Here is a 14,544-nt window from a genome sequence, read left to right as displayed (position 1 = left end):
AGATTTTCTCTCCTGAATCTATTTTCCAGGTCAGTTGGTTTTCCAATCAAATATTTTACATTTTCATCTATCTTTTCATTCTTTAGATTCAGTTTCACTGATTCTTGATGTCTCATAGATTCTTTAACTTCTACTTGCCCAATTCCAATTTTTATCAAATTGTTTTCTTCAGTTAACTTTTGCATCTCCTTTTCCATCTGTGCAATTGTTCCTTTTAAGGAGTTATTTTCTCCCATTAGGTTTTGTACTTCCTTTTCCATTTGTCCAACTGTCCTTTTAAATTCTTCTGTGATTTTTTTCATATTTTTAAAGTCACTGGACAGTTTTTGTCTTATTTCTCTAATGTGGCTTTTAAAATCCTTCCTGAGCTCTTCCAAGAAGGCTCTTTGTGCTTCACACAAGTTCATATTCCCTTCTGAAGTTTCAGATGGGGGTACAGTCTCAATGCTGACCTCTTTGATATTTGTATTTTCGTCCTTGTCCCCATAGAAACATTCTATGGTCATTTCTTTTCTGATTAGCTTCTTACTCATGATAATCACCCTTTTCCTAACTTTTAAATTAGATCTCTGTATCTGGGGCACAGGAGACTCTGTCCTACAGTGTTTTGTGCCCCAAATTTGAGGCTTTGTGTGTTGTGGCCTCTGGTTCTTTGAGCTAGAAGCTGAAATGCTGCAACTCACCTGGTGCTGGTGTCAGAAAGCAGAGGCCAAGTGAAGTCTTTTTGGGTTTCCCTGTAGTTATCCTAGAGCATAGGCAAGCTCACCTGTTGGTGATCTTGTCTGTCCTAGTGTCTTCCAAATTCCCCTGGGGTGCTGATGCATGCCTGGGGTCCTGGTGTTGGCAGTTACTGGCTTCACCCCTCCTGGGGCTCAGGATCTTCTCCTGGTTTGTTGAGGTGAGCCTGTCTGGGACAGCTCTGATCCTGCACTGATCCCCTTCTGCCACAGCAAGAGCAACCCTCCTTAGTGATCTTCCTAGCCTCACATGCTAAGAGTCTGTTTACCCCTTCAGCTGCTCCCACTGTTCCAGAGTTTTTCCTAGGAAGATATTCTCTGGGCTCATCAAGGTTAGCAAAGGGAGGGAGATAGCATTTACTGATAACTCCAACATCTTGGCTCCTGGAACAGGGAAGTCCCTCTTTCAAATATTTTTAATCACATACCACCCTCATGTCTATGAAAAAAATGAGCATGCCCCCTTACATAGAGACTGTCAACTTCATTATAATTCATGTATATACTACTGTGTTAATAATTGTGTTGTTTGTAAAAGTAGTAGAGAACCATTAGAGATTACTGAAAAGGAGATGACTTTCTCAGACCTGTCCTTTAAGAAAATCACTTTGCTAGCTATTTGAAGGAGGGATTGAATTAGGGAGAGGTTTAAATCCGGGAGACTCATTGGAAGGCTATTGAAACAATCCAGGAGAGAAGTGGTAAGGGCCTAAACTGGGGTCAGTGACTGTGTAAGTAAAGAAGGGAATAGATGCTAAAGATTTTGGGAAAGTAGATAACTACTTGGAAATGTGGAGAGATGAAAAACATGTAAAGATCCATGCCAAGATTACAAACCTAGGTGAATGGAAGGATGACAGTACCCTCAACAAAAATAAGGAAATTCAGAAGAGAGGTGGGTTGGAAGAAAGATAATGAATTTTCTTCTGAACATTCTGAGTAGGAGATGCCTCCCAAATATTGTTTGAAATGTCCAGCAGGCAGATGATGCTAGACTGGAGTTCATAAGAAAGATTACAACTGGAATAGGATCTGGTTGTAGTATGTATAAAGATAATAATTATAGTCCATTCAAGTTAATGAATTCATCAAATGAAAAAGGATATATTATGAATAGAGCAGGGTACAATACAGGGTGCAAGAGTAGTTAGAGGTATAATGAACAGTGCACACTAAAACCAATTTGTATTATGTATGCTTAATAGAACTGAAAGTACACTAATAAGACATCAGTGTATGCAATCAAATTTTATTGATCTAGAGTATGCAATTATGTATTCAACAACATAAGCATCAACTCTTCTAGGAACAAACCATGAGCCCATTCACTAAATGTCTCACTAATTATATATATCTATATATATACATACATATATATGTATATATATGTGTGTGTGTGTGTGTGTGTGTGTGTGTGTGTGTGTGGAGAGAGAGAGAGAGAGAGAGAGAGAGAGAGAGAGAGAGAGAGAGAGAGAGAGAGAGAGAGAGAAGATTGGTACATATGACAGCAACCACCACTGTAAGTCTAGGAAATCAACAGTATCATTATTTACTTTCTCTATAATTCAAGATAAAAATGTTTCTTAAAATTTCTAGCAAAGTAGTATGATGGGAATATATTTTAAAAATATTCACCCTCAGAGATTATTCTTAATATCAAATGAATCCTGAAGGAAGTTGAGTATCATTGGTTTTTAATGAATTTGGACAATGACAGTCAATAAAATCTCTATCCTTTTCAGAGTAATTTAAATAGGGAGCAATATCTTTTAGAAAGTGTTAATGTCTAATAGTAATTAAAAGCTTGCAAGCCTGGAAATGTCTATGATGTAATGATCATTGAGATAACATCTTCTGAGAGGTCAGAAACAAGAGAATACACCCACCATTTAGAAACATTCAAGTCTTTACCAAACCAAAGAGAAACATTCTCATATTTACTTACAGGATGCAGTGGTCTTCTTGTGAAAAACATCAGTCTTATTCTGATACTGTCAAGTAATACATATCAGCCTACTGAGAAATCATTAGAAGATAGCTATTGACAACCATATCTACTTTGTGAACTAGGCTTTGTTCCTTGTCTGAATATGGTTAGTGATCTTCAAGGTATCTTCCAGCTCTGAATTAATACTCTTATGATTCTTTCAGATTAGAAAAGAAATTCCAAACAAATTAGAGAATGTATAAAACCCACAGGAGTCTAGCTAACAAGATACACAGAAACTATATCAGTATAACTAAGTTTTCTTTAAAGAAATACAGACCCAAATAAATGGAAAGATAGCCATTGCTCTTGGTTGGGTCATATCAATAGAATAAAAATGGCAATGTTATCCAAATTAATTTGCTTATTCTCTGCCACACCAATCAAGCAACCAAAGGATTATTTTGTAGAGCTTAAAAATAAAAGCAAAATTCATAAGAAAAGAAAAAAGTCAAGAATGTCAAAAGAAATTTTGAAAAAAAGTTGGAAGGAATGCATCATACCAGTACTAGAGCTCAAATTATACTACACATCAGTAAAAATCAAAACAATTTGATAAACGCTTTAAAAAATAGAAAAGTCAATCATTACAACAGATCAGGCACATAGTCTAGAGAAACAAATGAAAAAAGTAGCCTAATGTTTGATAAAGCCAAAACTACTGAGGTAACGACAGTTTTTTTTTTTTTTTTTTTTTTTTTACAAAATCCTCTGGGAAAGCTGGCAACTTTGTCTCACTTAAATCCAATTCACATGTAAGTCAAGATATCTCCTATTATGTCATTGATCCTCTTGGAAAGCAAAGGATGACCAAGAAAAATAGAATGGAATCCATTTACTGTTTAAAAACATCTTTAATAGCAAATGTGTGTAAGGAAGATCTGAAATCCATAATAAACTGGGAATTGATATAAATATGTAAGAATTAGAACCATTCTCCAATTGAAACATGGTGAAAGGATGTGATGAGGCCTTTTTCTAGTGATGAAATCAAACATATCATCAGCACTTAGTACAGTGCCTTGCACATAGTAAGCACTTGTAAGTATTTATTGATTGGTTGATCTTTTGGGGAAAGGTTGAACAAATCATGGCATATTAATGAAATAGGATATTATTATGAAATGAACAGCTTCAGAGAATTCTTGGGAGAATTGTATGAATTGATACACACTGAAGTGAACAAAACCAGAAGAACTCTTTATACTTTAACCATAACATTATAAAAGGTAACAATTTTTGAAAGACTTAAGAACTTTGATCAGAATAATGATGTCCTCTTGGTACATCACAGAGATTCAGAATTGGACAAATACATTTTCATATACAAATTTGTTTTGCTTGAATGCACTTTTGTTACGATAGGGAGGTTTCATTGGAAGAGGGGATTTTTGAAAATAGTTGGTAGTAATGATAGTAATGAAATAAGAAGAAAGAAAATAGTAACAAGGAAACATTTAAAAACAGAAAAAAAAAACCAGAAGGGAACACACAATCAGTGCATATTACTGTGTTAAATTTAATATATTTTAAAACTTATCTGTAATAGATTCATAGCTTCATATAAAATTCTTATTTTCTAGCCTTATTGGATTTGCAAATATTCATATTTATTCATGATTTTCTAGTTAATAATTTATAACTCTTTTTGAAGAAGTGTTAAATTGGAAGTCATTTGGAAATTGATAGACAGATATATGTGAACAAGCATTCAAAGACATAGCCAACAGTATCACACGTGCAGATTACGCTGACCTTTGCAGATTTAATTAAGCATTTTGTCCTGCACACAGAGACCTCCCTGGAATACTTGAAGCTGTCCTATACCAAGAAAGTTAGAAACTAATTTAATTAACCAGAAGATACATGATGCCCAAATCCATTTTCAAAAGCAACAAAAAGAATTCTAATAAGAAACTTTGGTGTTTAAGGAACAAACAAGTTAGCAGAAAAATGAAAAGTTAACCTTCACAAAGGTTTGGAGATGTTAGGGAACTGTTCTGTTTAAAAATAGCTTCAGGGATGGGGATGACCCAGATAAGATAATTCATTATAATCTATAATATAACTATAATCTATAATATAATGTTGTCTACAAAAGGACTACTTCCACTTTCTAATGGGCAAGTGGAAAGAAGTACTAGACTTTTACCACAATGAACTGTGACCAAAAGACTGCCCACCAGTTGTACTTAGACTATCTGAAACAGATATTGCCTCAGCATATGACATTTTCAGGACATCAGATACCTGACAAACTTGCCTTAAACAAACCCTAAAAGCAATTATTATTTTGCCTACAACTTTACTTAGAGGTGCTATTAAAATACCAATAAAAGGTGCAGGTCATAAATATACTGATAGACAATCTGGCTCTTCAGTGTATGTTCAGGTTTGGGAAAGTAGGCCTATAGCTATGATGATGAGGATGATCAACTTGTACTATGAACCAGCTTGGGCAGAGAGGTTGGCAAGTCGCAAAGGCAGTTGACTCATTTGAACTGTGACCAGACTAACTGGGAATGTTACAGGTGAATGGGAAGGAGTTACTCATATAGACAAGTGGTAATGCTAGGGTTTGCCCCAAAGTCACTTACATATCAATATATATGTTTATTGATGTATATGATAATTACTGCATGATTGAGTTATGTTTCTGTGTTATTATTTTTATGTTTATTTCTTTCTGTACTTCTGTTATGCTTGTAGTATAACATCATCCATCAACTATGTGCTGTTCTATTTAATCTTTAGTTGTACATAACCTATTGATTACATTGATAATTGTGTTTTATGTATCTAGTGATATTGTTGTGGCTAGCTAGCCTTTTTGTCTATTTATGGTAATTTCTTGTGTTTGATGAATATGCATGCAATATCATTTAAACATTTAGTTGTTGAAGCACTTTGTCAAGAGATATTTTGTAAAGAACATGTATGTTCCACGTGCATTTGCATTGAACATTACTAAGGGAAAGTTACCTGGGATTCTGGGATAATCAATCTTGTCATGTTAAAGTGTTGATGTTTCTCTTGATATTAGTTGTGTATAAATGAAGATTTCAACTATGACCTAACTGATTTTTATAAAGAGGCTGAAAAATTTCTGGTCCCCAAAGGGAAACCCTTCCCTGAATCCCTTGCATTTCCTTCAAGTGGTTGGAGGGAGTGAGAGTAGGAATGATGTAAGGAAAGGGTTTTACATCTAAATTAGAAGCTCTGGGATCCAGCCCTGCTCCCATCTGCACCTCATTCTTCTATGTCCCATTCCTCAAAGAGAAACACACCCACATTAAATCGTTATATGCCTTACAGGTGGATCCCTTCCCCCTTTAAATATTATATTAATAACTTCAGTGCTCCCACATGATGGGTACTGATTTCTAGTCATAGACTATCATGATTTCCTTACTCTGGTATTCAGAACTTAACACAATATTCTAGTTGTGATATGATCAGGGGAAAGTATGATATGACACTAAGCTTCTACCAAAGTAGCCTAATGTCAGCTAACTTTTTTAGTGTCATTTCATGTCACACAACAATGTACTCAGTATTTACTGCACCCAATAAACACAACAGAAGAAAGGAGAAGGGGAAGAGAAGAGTATAAGCATTTATACAGCATCCACCATGTGCCAGGCACTGTGCTAAGCACTTTACATGCAAACAGGTGTCCTCATATTTCAATAGGGAAGGATAAAATGGAAAACAAAAAGAATATAAAATTGTTAAAACTAAAAGCTGATTCTTCAGGAAAATAGGGATACTAACTCACTGTTGGTAGAATTGTCAACTGGTCCAACCATTCTGGAGAACAAGTTAGAGCTATGTTCAAAGGGCGATAAAGCTATGACCCAGTAATACCACTACTAGGTCTGTACCACAAAGAGATCAAAGAAAATGGAAAATGACCCTTATGTACAAAAATATTCATAGCAGCTCTTTTTGTGGTAGCAAAGAACTGGAAAGTGTGGGTATACCCATCGATTAGAGAATGACTGAACACAAATGATTGTGAGGGAATATTAATGTGCCATAAGAAATGATAAGTAGGATGGTTTCAGAAAAATCTGGCAAGACTTATATGAACTGATGCAAAGTGAAATGAGTAGAACCTTTAACATATTGTACTCTGTAATAACAATATCCTAATGATGATAGCAACTTACTTCCTGTTATCAATATAACCCAGAAATTCCCAAAGCACTTATGATTAAAAAATGCTATCTTTCTATTTGCAGAGAAAAAACTGATGAAGTGAGTGAAGAGTAAAGCAAATATTTTTTTAGCTTTGTGCTTTTTTTTTTTTACAATATGGCTAATATTGGAAAAATATTTTATGTGATTTCACATGTATAATTGATATCACAATATTTGCATTGTTAAGGGGTGGGAGGTAAAAAAAATTTAGAAACATAAAATTTAAAAATCAATAATATTTTAAAGAAAAGAAGATAAAACAAAAGCCCTCTCCACCATTAGCTAGATTTTTACCATGAGAAAGTTAATTTTTTACCATGAGGAAAAGAGACTTAATTTTTGCTTCAGAATTTGAGCCAAAGTCAATTCACATACATTTATTCAGAATTTGTACATCCCTTTAACTCACATACCATTTGCCAAGAAGAGTGATTTCTAATGAAGGGATCTTGAGATGGAATTGGGTCAATATTAAATTGTAACCTTCTGTTATATGGGATTTGATTTCTTTTTGCCTTTTTATGAGTGTATTTTTCCTTTCTGCATGCAAAAAAGGAAGAAAGAAAGAAAGAAAAGATGAGTATGTAGTAAGGGAAAAGAACTCAGAACAAAGCCTTATGTACAATTCTGTTAAGGGGGAGGAAAATATATTATGATCCAGTGAATGAGAAGCATCAGAAAGGTAGAAGAAAAATCCAGGAGACAGAGGTGTCGGGAAAACCCAAGATAAAGGAATATAGGAATAAGAGAAGGTAATTAACAATGCCAACTACTACAAAGAGATCAAGAAGGGAAAGAATTGTAAAAAGATTTGGCAATTAAGAGATGACCAATGACTATAACGTTAATAGTTTCAGTTCAGTCATGAAGTCAGATGCCAGAATCCAAGTGATTGAAAAGTACATAGGTAGAACTAATGAACATAGATGATGTTGATTTTGTTTTCCCTAAGTGTGCTATAATGATAATCAACTGTGAAAGACTTGGCTACTCTGATCAGGATAATGATCCAAGACAATTTTAAAGGACCCATGATGAAAAATGCTATCTACCTCCAGAGAGAGAACAGATGAATTCTGAGTGTACAATGAAGCATACTTTTTAAACTTTCTTTATATTTCTCTCCAAAGGAAACCAAAGGATGGGAAAACACAGAGAAAGAGGTGTTGTCAGTGGTAGCAAATATTGTAGTAGTGTGCTATGAGTCTGAAGAGATTGGATAGAACTATAAGTATCCTTTCCACATCTTGGGGGTTAAGGGAGCAGGCACCCCCACGATTTGGATAATCTGTAAAAATTTTTTGGCTCTCCCTTCATAACAGAGAAGTCTGAATTATTATGGCATTAAAAATGAAATACTATACATATATTTTAAGCATTTAGGAGATTTTCTGTGTCATCTGCTGGGCTCCAAGTGTCCTCTGCAACTTCCACAAAACTCCCCCAAAATTCCCATTAAATTTCTTATACCAATCTAAGATATATCAAAACCATGATGGGGAAAGTCACAGTATGGAGGAGGAAGGATATCTAGGGTGAGTTAATCATACTCCAGCCCCTCCCAACAACTACAGTTGATCTCTCTAACCACAACAATCTTGTATTAACTTATCTGCCTAATATTTGTGTTTCCCCACTCTAGAGTTATACAGTAAAACAATGAGGTAGATCTCTTAAGAACAGGAGCTACTATTTCTCTTGTATTCCATCTTCATCCCCATAGTTCCTAAAATAGAGATCTTTGTATGGAAGTTATAGAGGGTCAGTTTGCTTAGTGATGACAAGAATGTGTGTGTGTGTGTGTGTGTGTGTGTTTGTGTGTCTATGTGTGTGCATGTGTGTTTATTTCCCCAATAGCTAGCACAGTACCTTATACATTTTTGGTCCAGACCTATTATTTCACCAGCGTGTGGAACTCTCTCATGTTGAAAACTTCCTTCAACTATTCATTGATAGCTGACAGACTCAGAGTTTCCTGTAGTATGGAGAGATTAAGTTACATGGTCAGTATGTGCCAGAAACAGGACCTAAAACCAGACCTTCCTAATTCCATGGCCTAGAGTTTTATTCACTATGTTGATCCGTGCCTTGCAAGAATAAGTGATTAATAAATTTTGGTGAATTAGATTGAATTGAATGTTACCACTATTCCTGGCCCTATCTACAAAGAAAAGCATATTATGTAAGGATTTAAAGTTTACAGAGCTCTTTCTTCACAATAATGTTGCAAAGCAGTTATTACAAGTATTATTATCCCTATTTTACAGATGAGGTAGCTAAACAGTGCAAAGTGACTTACCTAGGATTACACACATAGGACGTATCAGAGTTGGGGCTCAAATTCAGGTCAATTGCTTTTTCTTTTAAATTCACTGTCCTATCAACTACAAAACAGCATCTTCTATATGCTAAATGGAATATCTGTCCTCTTCTAGGCTATGTTGAGTGATGCAGAGTAAGGGACTGCTGAAAGCTATTGGGGTCTCGAACTTCAACCACAGAGTGAAAAACTTGAACAAGTGTGATTTATGGATAGCTAGTAAATAACCAGGTGAGTTTGTAAATGAGTTAAGAAAATTTACCAGTGGATAAAAATGTCTTTTTGGTCCTTAATCTTCTATAAGAATCAATTTTCTCCAATTGCCTAGGATAAATCATTAATTACACTAACATAAAGACAACCTATTTTCAGTGTTAGCTTACTTGAAGTCAACTAAGATTTCCTCTTGCTCCAGACATCTAGCAACAATGATATTCTCATGGAGTAGAAGTGATTTGCTTATTTAGATGTAAGCTCTCGTCTGCATTTCTCTGAGGCTTATTATATTTTATAGCAGTCAATCAATGAAGATTTATTAAGCACCTACTATGTTCCAAAGAATGTACTGAGGATAAAAATACATTGAATAAAATAACACCTATCGGAAAGGAGCCATAAATGGAGTAGGGCAGCTAGGTGGTGCAGTGGATAGAGCACCTGCGCAGGAGTCAGGAGGATCTGAGTTCAAATCTCACCTCAGACACTTGACACTCACTAACTGTGTGACCTTGGGTAGTCATTTAACCCCAATTGTCTCATTTTGGGTCCTCTCCAGTCATCCTGATGAATATCTGGTCACTGGATTCAGGCGGCTCTGAAGGAGAAGTGAGGCTGGTGACCTGCACAGCCCTCCCTCACTCAAAACAAAGTCAAGTGCAAGTCATGTCATTATTTCTCTGATGGCATGGTCTTCTTTGGCTATGAAGGATGAACACACACATGAATGGGGTGGAATCCCCAAACTTCCTGCCCTACTAAATGAAGATTCACTTTCATGATCCCATGATGATGATGATGATGATGATGATGATGATGATGGTGTGTATGTGTGTGTGTGTGTGTGTGTGTGTGTGAGAGAGAGAGAGAGAGAGACAGAGAGAGAGAGAGAGAGAGAGAGAGAGAGAGAGAGAGAGAGAGAGAGAGAGAGAGAGAGAGAGAGAGATGCAAACACAGACAGACAGGCAGGGAGACAGTCAGACAGAGAAAAAAATAGAGGAGACTGTTGTTCTTTCTTTTTCTTTTTCTTTTCTTTTTTTGGTTTTTCTAGTCCCTGTGCATAAGTGCTTAATACAGGCTTGTTGACTTCAATTGATTTATACATTCTTTTCTCCTTGAACTGTCTTCAGTCTTTGACAGTATTAATGACCTCCTGAATATTTTCCCCACCCTGGAATTTTCTGACATTTCTCTTGGTTCTCTTACCCATCCAGTATCCTTCTTTGCCTCCTTTGCTGGATCTTCACTCATATCACTCCCATTAACTCTAGTGACTTCTCTCTGTTAACTATTTCCTATTTATCCTGCATATAGCTTGCTTTCCATAGATTTGTTTACATATTGTGTCGTCCATTAGATTATAAGTTCCTCATATGCTTCATTTTGTATCCTCAACACTGAGCACCGAGTTTGGTACATAGTAGGTGCTTAATAAACTTTTATTTTTTGAGTGATCATCCTCTACCTGGTTGATCATGTGACCCCTCTGTTGTTGCTTTAAATAGACTTTCTTTTTCTGTCTTCCTGCTGGATTTTTAAAAATAAATTATAGAAATTCCAGTTATTTATATAGGGATCATTTTATATCCTTCAACTTTTCCAAAGATATTGATTCAACAATTTTTCTGTAAACTCTCTAGTGTTCTCTAAGTAAACCAACATACCATCTATAAAAAGTGGTTATTTTCTTCTTTGTCTGTGCTTGTTCCCTCAGTTTCGTTTTATATTATTGCTATAGATGGCATTTCTAACACTACACTGAATAGCAATGAACATCCTTGCTTTCCTCTTTGCTTTTATTATGCTTATTGGGAAAACTTCATTACAGATAATGTTGGCTTTTTGTTTTAGGTAGATATTACTTATCATTTCAAGAACAGATTCATTTATTACTTTGCTTTCTAGTGTTTACTTTTAACAGGGCTGGATGTGTAAGCATATAAAAAGCTTTTTCTACATCTACTGAAACAATCAATGTTCAATTATGCTTATAGTTTGCTGATGTAACTGGTATAAATCCTACCTGGTCACAGTGTGCAATCTTTGAGATATGTTTCTATAGCCTCCTTACTAACATTTGATTTATAGTTCTCTCCCCGCCCCCCCCAACCCCATCTGTATTGTCTGTTTTTGGTTTAGATATTAGGATCTTATTTTTCATAGAAAGAATTTGTTAGGACCCCTTCTTTTCCTTTTTTTCAAACAATGTAATATTGGAATGAATTGATATAACTCACATAAGGGTTTTTTTTTTTTTAATTTGCAAGTTCATTTATGGCTTGTTCAGTTTATATTTATATATATATATATACACACACATATACACACATATATGTATATACATACACACATACACACACACAGATATATTAGGATTGGGTTAAGTCCTCTATTTCTTAGTCTGTTAATCTAGGCATTTTATATTTTGTAAATAATCTTTTTTTTAGATTGTAATTTTAATTTGTATATAACTCAACAAAATACTTCTTAACTATTTCTTCATTCATTGTGAACGCATCTTTTTCATTTTTGATATTGATAATTTGATTTTCTTTCCTTTTCAAAAACTGAGGTAGTTAATATTTTATTTATTTTACTGATCTTTTAATGAGACAAAAAGCTCCCAATCTTAATTTTTTTTTTTGCTTTCAATCTTGTTAGTCCCTTCTTTGATTTTCAGGATTTCTATTTTGCAATCTAAATGAAGATTTTTAACTTAGTGGTTTTCCAAGTTTTTTTAAACTACATGCTAAATTCATTAATCTTCTCTTTTCCCCTTTCACTGATTAAACTGTATAGAGAGATATTTTTCCATAAGGACTGCTTTGGCTATGCCCCCCAAATTATGGTATATTGCCTTATCATAATTATCTTTAATGAAGGGAAAGGAAAGGAAAAAAAAAAGCATTTATATAATGCCTCCTATGTGCCAGACACTATGCTATGTACTTTTACAAATATCTCATTTGATCCACATAGCAACTCATCAAGATAGGTGCTGCTATCTTCATTTTATAGATGAGGAAACAAAGGCAAATGTTAGTTAAATGACTTACCCAGCATTACATAGCTAGTATGTGTCTGAGACCAGATTGCAACTTTGGTCTTCCTGACTGCAGGCTGGTATTCTACTCACTGTGCTGCCTTGCTCCCTCAATGAAATTAATGATGTTATTCCTCTGATTTCTTCTTCCATCCACTTATTCTTCAAGACAAGGTATTTAGTCCAAAATTAAATAATTTTTTCATTATTCCTTGTTAAATATTTATATTGCACCAGAGACCATTAAAGATGTGGGTTTTTTTTTCTGCATTTGTTTGTGAAGTTTTAATGCCCTAATATATAGTGAACTTGTGAATGCATCATATACAATGGAATTATATCTATACACGTTTTTATTTCCATTCAGCAATCTCAAGAGGCACATGATATCTAACTTTTCTAAAATTCTATTCAAGTCTTTAATTTTTCATTTCTTCAGTTTTTGCTTATATTTATCTAGGTCTGAAGTAGTGGACTCAAATGTTTGTTATAAGTAGGTATGGTGCAGAATTTCTCAATCAAGAGGATATAAGCTCTTCTGGGAGTGTTTCAACCACCAGGGCATCCTTGGACTGGAGGGTGAATTGAGTAAACAAACTGAAAAGAAATGAGATTGGCATATAAGGAAGACACATGATGTTATGGGAAATCTTTATTGCGCTGTCTAAACTTAGCCCCATGTGGCTGAGAGACCAAACCTGTTGCTTAGAGAGTAGATTATGCTTAACTCAGGACTGCAGGACACTGACTAGAAACCTTCCAGTGGAGGCAAATCCACACATTGGTATGAGGAGTTTTCTCCTTTTATGCACCTTGATAAACCCATGTGTCTTATCTAGAAACTGCCTCTGTGCTGACAAATCAATTGTTGTTTCCTCGTTTCTCTTTTGAATTCAATATAATCCTATAATATACTCAAGAGATTTGGGGGAGCAGATCACCTTTTTTCAGCTCTCTCCCAGCTAGATGATTTAATAAAGCTCTAAATTTTTTTTTTTTTAGCTCTTGGTTCTTCTCTTGCAAAAAGTTTTGGTGTCAGAAGTGGGATCTCTGATGGTCAGTTTGAGGAGTCCAAAGTAGGGCAGGTCTGACCTAGATGGGCTTAATCTGTATGGTGAGAACCAGGGGAGTAATATTAGGAAACCAATGGAATGAAATATTTGTTCATCTCTTTAAACTCTATGTAAAATAGAGGGCTATATGACAACCTGACTCAAAATTTTCTCAGAGTAGGCTTAGAACAAGTCTAGCCATGATTTTCAGCAAATGAATAGTCCTCTAACATTGATTACCTAAGGATTCTGAAGGCAATACAGCCATCGATTAAGTTTGGCCATTAATACTCTGTCTCAGGCTTTGTCTGTCTGTCTGTCTCTTTTTTCTCTCCCTGTATTTTCCTCAACCTCCATGTGGCCATTAGAAATAAACTGGACACCTGTGTCTAGTGGCAGCTATCCTGATATCCTCATGATTAAGGTACTGTGATCCAGGACAAAGGATACCAGTTGAATCACATGACTTGCCCAGAGGCAATCTTTTATCAGCTATTTTTGTTGTGATTCGCATTTCCTAATATCCTTTCATTGACTGAGTGACATTGAGGAACAGCTCACCTAATATCAGTCCTACACCTATTGACTAAGGATAACACCAGGTTAATGAGGGAAGCTCCAGTGTGTATTAATCAGATAAACTGTTGACCAGGGCTGGGCGTTTACGGACTGAACAATAAAGTCTGTTAAAAAAAATGCAGAAATGGAGTTTAGAATGGTGGGTGGGGAAGATGAATGAAGTTTCAAACTGCAAAAATTACTCCCACCTTTCTATAATCTGATGCTAAACTCTCCTTCTAAATTACCAGATTTACTCCCATTTCAGACTTTTAACTCAATATAAGATTTTTGGAATTTAAAAAGAAAAAGACGACTTCAAGATACTTTCTGTAATTTCAATCGTCAGATGGGGTTTACAGAGATAAAGTTAGACAAGTAAAGAAAGAAAATTATTCTCCTGGTTGGTAGAAATTTATGACATTATA

At 35.1% G+C, this 14,544-nt stretch overlaps 1 long non-coding RNA gene across 1 annotated transcript in view; it reads left to right on the top strand.

Annotated features, from left to right (window-relative positions):
* The window catches only part of LOC140533873 (uncharacterized), a 49,874-nt gene that overhangs the window by 8,586 nt on the left and 26,744 nt on the right, over window positions 1-14,544 (top strand). Inside the window, exon 2 of the long non-coding RNA XR_011977090.1 lies at window positions 9,363-9,478. This is a non-coding gene — a long non-coding RNA (uncharacterized lncRNA). The remainder of the gene's footprint in view (window positions 1-9,362; window positions 9,479-14,544) is intronic.

This window comes from Notamacropus eugenii, chromosome 3, assembly GCF_028372415.1.
Source record: "Notamacropus eugenii isolate mMacEug1 chromosome 3, mMacEug1.pri_v2, whole genome shotgun sequence".
In the NCBI taxonomy this organism is placed as follows: domain Eukaryota; kingdom Metazoa; phylum Chordata; class Mammalia; order Diprotodontia; family Macropodidae; genus Notamacropus; species Notamacropus eugenii.
The sequence above is the reverse complement of the archived record's forward strand: the minus strand, read 5'-3'. Positions and strand labels throughout refer to the sequence as shown.